Source organism: Piliocolobus tephrosceles, chromosome 2 (genome assembly GCF_002776525.5).
Source record: "Piliocolobus tephrosceles isolate RC106 chromosome 2, ASM277652v3, whole genome shotgun sequence".
NCBI lineage: Eukaryota > Metazoa > Chordata > Mammalia > Primates > Cercopithecidae > Piliocolobus > Piliocolobus tephrosceles.
The window spans coordinates 78,177,374-78,187,291 of NC_045435.1; the positions used below are offsets into that span (position 1 = coordinate 78,177,374).

At 49.2% G+C, this 9,918-nt stretch overlaps 1 protein-coding gene across 4 annotated transcripts in view; it reads right to left on the bottom strand.

Annotated features, from left to right (window-relative positions):
- The window catches only part of ABHD6 (abhydrolase domain containing 6), a 55,463-nt gene extending 49,818 nt beyond the window's left edge, over positions 1-5,645 (bottom strand). For 2 of the 4 annotated variants that reach the window (XM_023200805.2, XM_023200799.3), the window contains exon 1: positions 5,219-5,645. The gene's annotated coding sequence lies outside the window, so the exon portion shown is untranslated. Of the gene's footprint in view, positions 1-2,116; positions 2,170-2,448; positions 2,470-5,218 lie in introns of those variants that run through there. The other 2 variants (XM_023200815.2, XM_023200808.2) reach the window with 2 other exon arrangements.
- Between the last annotated feature and the right edge of the window lie 4,273 nt (positions 5,646-9,918).

Below are 9,918 nucleotides of genomic sequence, written 5' to 3' on the forward strand. Positions count from 1 at the left end.
GAGGCTGAGGCGTGAGAATCCCTTGAATTCGGGAGGCAGAGGCTGCAGTGAGCCAAGTTCGCACCACTGCACTCCAGCCTGGGCAACAGAATGAGACTCTGTCTCAAAAAAAGAAAGAAAAGAAAACTTTTGCTTCCCATCCACAATATGGAAACTGTGGAGAATCAAATGCTAGATACACTTAATAATCTGACTCCCTTATGACTATACCTGCACTGGCTTTCTGGTTTTTTTTTCTCTATTTTCTCCACTCTCTCTACCTGTAAGATGTACTCTGTTTACCCCCAGTTATCCTTTAAAAAATCTTTCTGGTGGAGCTAGAAGTTATCTCCTTCACTTAGCCTTTCCTCAATCCCCCAGTAACCTTTGTTTCATTCTCCATGCCCCAGAATATTTGGTATGAATACTTCCTTCTCAAGACACTTGTGATTTGTATCTTGCGATGAAAACACTGGCTGGACTCTCCACTAGGCTGCAAGCCCCTCAAAAAGAAGTCTGACCACATCTTTCCTCTGTCACAATACTTAGCATCCATTGTGCCTTGCCCTTGGCGGACTTGGTCAATGCCAAATGATAAGCTGGAAAGCCGAAACAGAACCAACTGCTGACTGATAAGAAATCACTCCCTGCACCCATCACACAGACTTAGGGGGAGAAGTCATAAATCAACAGGGCTGCCCTACCAGTGTCAACACAGGCCATTCCTTCACTCTGCTCATACGGCCACCAATGAAAGAAACATTCATCAGAGCAGTATAGTTTTAGAAGTTTTAGTTTGGATGGGCAGCTGGGTCCTAGAGAAGTTAAGCAAGCTGCTCAATGTTACACAGCTTTCTCTTCCTCTCTGCTAATTCACCAGTGGCTGGCAGTGGCTCTCAGCATGATTTTGAAGGCACTTAGGATTTGGTGCCTGCCCATCTCTCAAGAGTCATCTTCTTCTATCACTGCCTATCACCTGCCCTCCATCCCTTCCCATAATGATCTGTAACCCCCAGACATGCCGTGCTCTCCCATACCTCCAGGACTTTGGCACACCTGCTCCCCTCTCCCCAGCATACCTATTCTCCCTCTTGCCTGGCGAGCTCCAGCCCATCCTAAAAGTCTTGGTTATTAAAGCACTGCCCCTCTCTATAAATGCTCCTCTGACAGTTCAGTTTTGCAGCTCAACAACCTGGGTTCAAATTCCTCCTCTGCCACTGACCACTGTGACTCTGTTCTGGTTACATGCTTGCCATGTGACTGTAGCAAGGGACCTAACCTCTTAGAATTCTACCTCAGTGTGGGGATGAAATGGGATGATGCAAGGAAACGGTTCAAAACAGTGACAGGTAGATATTAAGCAGTCACTCTGCACTGCTGGGATCTTGCCTGACTTCACAGGCAGAGTTAGGCAGCCCTGCCATACCTCCACCACCCTGCATGGCCACTGCTCAGGCCTATGGAGATGCCTGAGTAGTCTCTGGGCAGGGTCTGCATTGCCATCTTCATACTCTCAGAATCCAGTCCCATCCCCAGACTTCATCATATGTAAGGTCTGAATCCTTTTCTGGATATATCACAAGGCAAACACCCAATGCCAACAGCCAAACAGCCAAGCTTCTGGAAAAATGCCTAAGAGCAAAGGTTGCTGTTAATATATTACTTAAAAAGAAGAGGATCCCAACCCGCAGCAGTGTAAGAACCTCTGCCCATACCTCCTGAGTGCTGTCCTGCTCCCCTGAATCAGCAGTTTCCTTGGCACAGTACCAGAGAGTCGCACAAAAGCTCATGAGAGACCCCAAACCCATCCAGCCACAGGCAGCAACACCCTACGTGGCCTCTAGGATTGGGAAGCGTCAAATAGGATCCAGACGATTCTAAGAGTCTGGTTTAGGAGAATACCTTGATCTTCTTGGAAGAGGCAACTACGTGCAAGGTCAGAAAGGACTTTAATGTTGTGAAAATCATGTCTGGTTTCAGTTTCTCAACTGTGGCACAAGTGACATTGGAGGCTATATAATTCTTTGTTGTGGTACCGTCCTGTGCATTGTAGGACGTTTAGCAGCATCCTTGGCCTCTATTCACTTGATATTACCTACAAGTTGTGACAACCAACAACAAAAAATTTAAAACTTACCCAAGTTTGGCCGGGCGCGGTGGCTCACATCTGCAATCCCAGTACTTTGGGAGGTCAAGGCGGGCGGATCACCTGAGGTCAGGAGTTTGAGACCAGCCTGACAAACATGGAGAAACCCTGTCTCTACTAAAAATACAAAATTAGCCAGGCGTGCTGGTGCATGCCTGTAATCCCAGTTCCTCGGGAGGCTGAGGCAGGAGAATCGCTTGAACCCGGGAGGTGGAGGTTGCGGTGAGCTGAGATCATACCACTGCACTCCAGCCTGGGCGACAGAGCGAGACTCATCTAAAAATAAATAAATAAATAAATTACCCAGGTTTGGTGGTACACACCTGTAGCCCCAATTACTTAGGAGGCTGAGGTAGCAGGATTGCTTGAGCCCAGACGTTTAAAGTTACAGTGAGCTATGATTGCTCCACTGCACTTCAGCATATGTAACAGAGTGAGACTCTGTCTGTAAAAAAAAAAAAAAAAAAAAAAAATTTAAGACTCAAATAGGAGAAATTTTTTAATGAATTTTTTTTCAACTTGCAGAACTAGCTTCCCAGCATCCTCCAAACACTTAGCTGTTTCATAAAAAGTATGACATAGTGTGCCAGGTGTGGTGGTGTACACCTGTAGTTCCAGCTACTTGGGAGGCTGAGGTGGGAGAATCACTTGAGCCCAAGAGTTCCAGGCCAGCTGGAGTAGGAAACATAGTGAGACTTCATCTCTAAAAAATAATTTTTTTTTAAAGAATATGACATAGTGAAGCTGATTTCCACTCTTAGCTGCCTGCTAGCCTACTAGGATAAACACTCATCCTTTATTTATTTTTTTATTTTCTGAGACTGGGTCTTACTTTGTCACCTAGGCTGGAATGTAGTGGTGCAATCTCAGCTCACTGCAACCTCGACCTCCCAGGCTCAAGCAATCCTCCCACCTCAGGCTCCCAAGTAGCTGGGACTACAGGTGCACAACACCACTTCCAGCTAATTTTTTTTTTTTTTTTTTTTTTTGGTAGAGATGGGGTTTCGCCATGTTGCCCAGGCTAGTCTTGAACTCCTGGGTTCAGGTTATCCTCTTGCCTTTGCCTCTCAAAGTGCTGGCCACTTTGAGGTGTGAGCCCACCACACCCAGTCAAAACACTCATGCTTGCCTCTCTTCCCTCTAAACCCAAAGATAATCTTTGAGTCTAACCTCTTGCCCCCAGGATAGACCTCACCCAACACATACTGCAAACCAGGATCACCTCTAAGGACAAGTTTTTTCTCACATCAAGTTTCAGAATTACTTCCCAGTTGCACAAACTGCATTCCCATCTTTTACTCTAGGTTTGCAGATGCTCACAAAACTCAAAGGTCATACATTTTAAAAGCTAAAAAAAAAAAAAAAAACAGAAGGGCAATTCTGTCTCTAACTACAAAGACAATGGGTAATTTAGAGTTGAAGAAAGCCACAGAATGTGTCGAAAAAGGCAAAATAATAAAAATAATAAAAAGATGAAAAGAGAGTTGGAGAAAGTCTCATAGGCCTTTCTGAGCACAAAAAATGGTTAACTTCTGCAGAGTCAGTGTGAGCCATTTATTAATGATTTTTTTTCCAGTAATTCAAGGTAGTGGTCAACTACCACTCTTCATAATAACAGCTGCTGCTTTCTGAGTGCTTAACACATGCTGGGCCCTGTGCATTATTTTATCTAAATATTGCCACTACCCTCTAAAGTGGGTACTGTTACCAGAAACTGAGAGGCCCTTGCTGGTCTGAGAACGAAATTTTAGAAAAATAAATTGGTGCTAGACACACAGGTGATTGATTTCTCTTATTTCTAATTTCCTATATTATAACAATGTTCTTGATAAGAATTTGTTGAAATTGGGTAAAAAGTCTACTGGTTCGATGCCGGGTGGGGGAGGTTGGGGGGAGGGGGGTGGTTCTGAGGCCAGACTCACTTCCTGTCCTGGGAAGGGACCACCTCTGGAAGCCTCATATTCCTGCTCTCAGGAATGGGCAGAGCGGTGGTACCTACCTCAAGGGGTCGTTGGGGAAAGTATGGCAGGTAATTCTTTTAAGGGGCTTAGGACAGGGCCTGGCACACAATATTTGCTTATTCTATGTCAGCTCTTATTCATTACAAACTATTTTAAACTCTTAGCCAGGTGGAGCCACTAGGGATTTCTGAGCAGGCAGGAGCAGCGGGGAGCGGGGTGGTGAGATAAATGCGGGCCTCTAGGTCCCAGCTGGAGTAAGACCCCCCTTTATTTCCTCTTCTTAACTACCCAGCTCCTGGGGCACACAAAGGGCTCAAAATATATATTCCCTGCATGCACAGTATCTAGACCCTCTGGCATCCTCTTCCTCCCCCACTCCCCCATGCCTCACTCTGTCAGCGGGCCTCGCTGTGGGCTCAGGGGTGCAAACCCTGCACGTGCACTGCCCTGCAGCCGGCGTTACACAATCCGCATTTCTGAGGCAGCCGGGAAGCCCGCGTCGCCGTAGGCGGCGGACCGCAGGTTGCCGGCGAGTACCTGGCTGGACAGCACCCTGACTCAAGGGTTTCGACAAGGAGAGGGTGCAAGGGCACGGGAGCCGGGGCAGGCTGGGGAAAGGGAAACTGAAAGGCTGCTTGGGGAGGGGAGTATTAGCGGAGAGAGATCTGGGGGGCGGCGCGGAGGCGGCGCGTGACACGGAGCAAGATGCTGTCTGGGAGGGCGAGCTGCAGTCCTCCATGAAATGGGGGAAACGGGGCTGCAGGAGCCCCAAAATCCTCTCAGCACTGCGAGGGGCGCCTAAGGGCTGCTGCGGGCGCAGGGGGTGGGGAGGCGGAGTAGAAAGAGGGTGCAGGTCCCGACCCATCCTCACTCTGTCCCCCGGCTTCAAGAGGCTGGCAGCCTGGACCCCGGACGTGGGGCGCCGGGGTTCGGGCATCTCAAACCTATCCAGGCAGCGGGAGGTGGGGGCAGCGTCCGCGCGGGGAGCGGAGTGGAAAGGCAGGTGCAGATCCCCAACTCTTTCCACCCGATGCGCTGCTGCCGGGAGGCATTGGGGTAGAGGTCACGGGGCCATCAAGGCGCCCCATCCCCCTAGGGGCGCACCACCGCCCATCCGCCCGCCCCCGCTCACCTGACCGGCCTCAGCCGCCTGGGTCCCGCCGCCGGGCCTGGACCCCGGCACTCGGTCCCTAGCCCCGGACTCGGACCTGCAGCCGCGCTGCTACCCGCGCCGTTCCCAGCTCGGGCGCCCAGCCCAGCTGGACCCCTTAAAGGCGCAGCGTGCCGGTTCGCGTCCTCCGACAGAAAAGTTGGCCCCGCCCGGACCCGGCGCCGCGCGCAATCCCCCAGCGGCCGCGCTCTGTTTGGGGGCTCCAGGGCGCTTCCGGGGCGCTTATCCGCAGCTCCTCCGCGCGTGGGCTCACAGAGTTAAATCCAGAGGATACAGTTAGCGTCCCGCACAACCCGACGCCGGCAGCGGTCTCCTAGCACCCGAGAACCAGGGCGAGAGCAGGCTCGCCTAACGAGGTACCGGGGGTGGAGCCCGAACGCCCGGTCCCGCCCCCGGCGCCCCGTCCCCGAGCGCACAAGGTGGCGGGGCGCGCGGAGGACCTCTGAGCCCGCAGAGCCACACACAGTTCCACATCCCCGGCCCGAATTCTTCACGGCACTGTTTCACTCATGGAGCACCTACTGTGTGCCTGGCGCGGCTGGGCGTTAAACCCGCCAAAGTGACTCAGGCAGGATCTCTGGATCTCTGCCCCGAAAGGCATCAGAGAGAAAGGGACAGGCAGGGGTTCTCAGGCAGCAAAGCAACACTGCTTGACATCGGTTGTCTCACGTAATCCTATGAGGTAGGCACTGGGGTCGGCTTCTTTTCTCAGAAGATACCGATGCTCAGGGAGGTGAGGGACTTGCCCTGGATAGTGCAGGAAATGGGAGAAATGGGGGCGCAGGAGCCGCCAGATCCTCTAGACACTACAAGGACTCCACCCCAAGGAACACCGTAGGCGCTCGTGCTCCCGCCCTGGCTTTCGGGTGCTTGGAGACAGTTGCCGGCGTTTGGTAGTGTGGGACGTCAGTCTGTAAGGACAGAACTGGGAATTCCAACTCAGGATCGTCTGACTCCAAAGCTATGCGGGAGAAATGGGCGTCTGGAAAGGCCTTCGGCCACCTCTAGTTAAACCCCTGCTATGGTCATTTCTTTCTTTTAGGGACAGTTAAACCCTAGCTTGGCCTGGCTACTCTTCCCTGTTTTTCATGTCTCAGTTTAGCTGCCACTTCCTCCAGGAAGCCTTCAGTAAGCCCTCTTTGGGCTCATACTGCACTGTGGGCTTCTTTCATCAAAACATATATTCGTTCATTTAACAGATATTTACTACACCTGTTAGGGGCCTCAGTGGCACCCAGGTCTTCCTGCTGCACTGAGTGCTTGGCCTGCTTGTCTGCCTGCCATTCCAGACATTAAGGGGCCAGGGCCCAGCAGGATTCTCTTGGTGGTTTAAATGCACCACAAAGGCAGCCTTTGGGCCTCAGCCTGCCAAGGCCTCAACGCTGGTGGAGCCTGGCTGAGTGGGGCAGGTTCTTGGTTTTAAGAATAGAACATGGTCAAGAAATCCCAGAGATGTGGCAAAAGGGCATCTCTGAAGCCACTAGTGAGCCCTATGCCTGTAAACCCTGCTCTGCAGGGCAGCTGGAATTCATCTGTAATTTGGGACAGTCCCCCTGACTTGGGCTGGAGCATTTTCCTTTAAATTGTTGGCTGCCTTATCACTCAGACTTCAAGGGCTGCATGTGATTCACTTCAGGGAATGGCCCCCGAATTTCAGTGGCAATTTACTCACCAAAGAGTGGGTTGCTCAGTCCCACCTCTCTGGCTTTATCTCTCCTCATGGCCGAAGCAGAACCTTTCCAAGCCAGCAGTCCACCAACATCCCCAGAGCAGGTCCATAGAGGTAGCATGAAATGTGGGGATTAAATGTCCTTCAGTCACTACTGGCCGCCTATTGGATTAGCATCTTGGGCTCAGGAACATTCACCAAAACAGGAGTCCAGCGGATGAACAACTAAATAGACAATGAAATTGATGAATGACTTCCTGGAAGGCCCCAGCCTGGAAGCCATCAATACACTTTACCTGGTATAAAGTTTAAAATAATTGCTCTTTAGTCTTTTCATTTTCCCTCTCCAAAACCTTAAAAATGGGTAGTTCATCAGTTTGGTGGGTTTTTTATTTATCCTCGGGATAATTTCTATATCCCGAGGGTTTTTTTCCCCTCAGAGTTTTATATTTTGAAACACCTTTTTAAGCCCCACGTGGGATTGACATTCTGGGTGACTTATCTCCACTGGATGACTGACAGGAGAGAAGCCTTGTTAGCTCCAGTTTTACAGTGAAGGTGGCAAGAGGAGATAAGGGAACTCAACTCTGGCCCCTCCCTGAGTCGGTGATGCCCCTGAGTGCTGTCACTGAGGAATCAGGGCCTAGGTAGGAGGCCAGGGAGCAGTCCCAGGGGCCTGGTGCTTTCCAGATGGTGCCTTTAGTCATCCCAAATAGAAACTCCTTATCAGTGGACAGGTCTCACCCTAGCATTAAGAAAGAGTTTTGAAACCTTTCTTCTGCCAGCAGTTGCAGTGGAATGCTCCAGGATTCACTCTGCCATGAAGCCTGTACATGTCTCCCAGATGCAGCAGCACAGCTATCAGAGCTGAAGGGTGCCATTATTTAATGCGCACCTACTACCTTCAGCCACGGGGCATCAAATCACTTAGTCCTCACAACACATAGTGAAATATGCTCACCCATAAGATATACTAACCCACTTTACAGACACACCGAGGTGCAGAGGGGTTAATGGACTCACTCAAGATCCCACAGCCAGCACATGGCAGGGCCAGCAGTCAAAAGAATTCACTCATTCATTTATATATCAAACATTACTGAGAACCTACTATATACTAGGTACTGTCTGGATGAACAGAGACATACATCTTTCCCTCAAGGACTTAGAGTCTATTTATAATAATAAAATATTAGAAGTTATTTAATCAGGGAATCACCCACAAGCTATGATGGAATCATACAAAAGCCATGTCAGCACATGGAAATGTGTGTAGGAGAAAAGTGAAAAACACAAGATACCATGTGTACACAGACACCAGCTGGGCAGCACCCATGAGCTTATGAGTCATTCGTACCATCTATTCCTCAGGCATTTGCTGTGTGACAACTCTGAGCCAACCACTGAGCCCTCTGCCCAATCTGGAACTCCAATATCACTGCCTCCTAGCAGCCTTACCTGACTATCCAGGCAAAATTAATTTTTCCATTGTCCACACCCCTATAGCACATTATACATGTGGATATGTTTATTTATTTAGGCAACTTTCAACTCACAGAGTTGTGAACTCCTTTTCCACTTCCATCTCCCCAGGAATACCTGAGATTGGATAATTATTAAGAAATACGTTTAGGCCAGGCACGGTGGCTCACACCTGTAATCCCAGCACTTTGGGAGGCCGAAGCAGGAGGATCATCTGAGGTCAGGAGTTCATGAGGCATCTGCCCCTGTGATCCAATCACCTGCCAGGCTCTTTTTAACAACCAGCTCTTCTGGGAAATAATAGAATGAGAACTCACTCACCCACCACCCCTCCCCACCAAAGGGCATTAATCTATTCACGAGGGACCTGCCTTCATGACCCAAACACCCCCATTAAGCCCACCCCCAATACTGGGAATCACATTTCAACATGAGATTTGGAGGGGGTAAACATTCAAACCATATCACCAAGGTCACACAGCTAGTCAGTGATACTGCCAGAATTCAAACAAAGTTTTGCATGTCTGAGCACAAAATCTATATTCTAACCATTCAGCCACCTGCTGCCATGACAAGTAATGGAATTAAATAAGAAGAATATAACAAAATCTCACCTTAAAAAGCTTGTGCCCAGCATTTTATGAAATAATAACATTTTTAGGCTAAAAATACTTATTTCCAAATGCCTTAAAATATTGCTTATTCATTTATTTGTGAATTAAATGTTTACAAGCATTTACTTAGCATAGGACCCAAGCTGTGGTAGATAAAATTTTACTCCTTCCTTTAAGGAGAACAGTCTAAATTATATACACCTGAAAAAAAGAACATCCATGCAAGAGTTAAGTAATAAGAACATATCACAAGACAGCAAGTCAACATATGTCAGCACATGTCATATGTAGTATATGATCATAGAAAGGACTCACTAATTAGGAAGTTCTAAGATTGTAATTCCTACTATATTGATTCATTCGCTGAAAATGCCAGTTGAGTGTAGCACTAGGCCAGAGAGTGTCCTGGATGGGAAGGAAAGCGAGAACTTTGAGAGAGCAGTATCACTGCACCTGCAGCACTCTGATAAGCTCAGGCTTGCCAAGCACCTGAAGAGAAGTGGGAAGATGCTGTAGTTTGAATATGGTTTGTTGATCCCCACAAATCTCATGTAGAAATTTGATCCCCAGGGCGGGGCACGGTGGCTCAAGCCTGTAATCCCAGCACTTTGGGAGGCCGAGACGGGTGGATCACAAGGTCAGGAGATCGAGACCATCGTGGCTAACACAGTGAAACCCCGTCTCTACTGAAAAATACAAAAAAACTAGCCGGGCAAGGTGGCGGGCGCCTGTAGTCCCAGCTACTCAGGAGGCTGAGGCAGGAGAATGGCATAAAACCCGGGAGGCGGAACTTGCAGTGAGCTGAGATCCGGCCACTGCACTCCAGCCTGGGCGACAGAGCAAGACTCCGTCTCAGAAAAAAAAAAAATTTTGATCCCCAATGTTGGAGGTGGAGC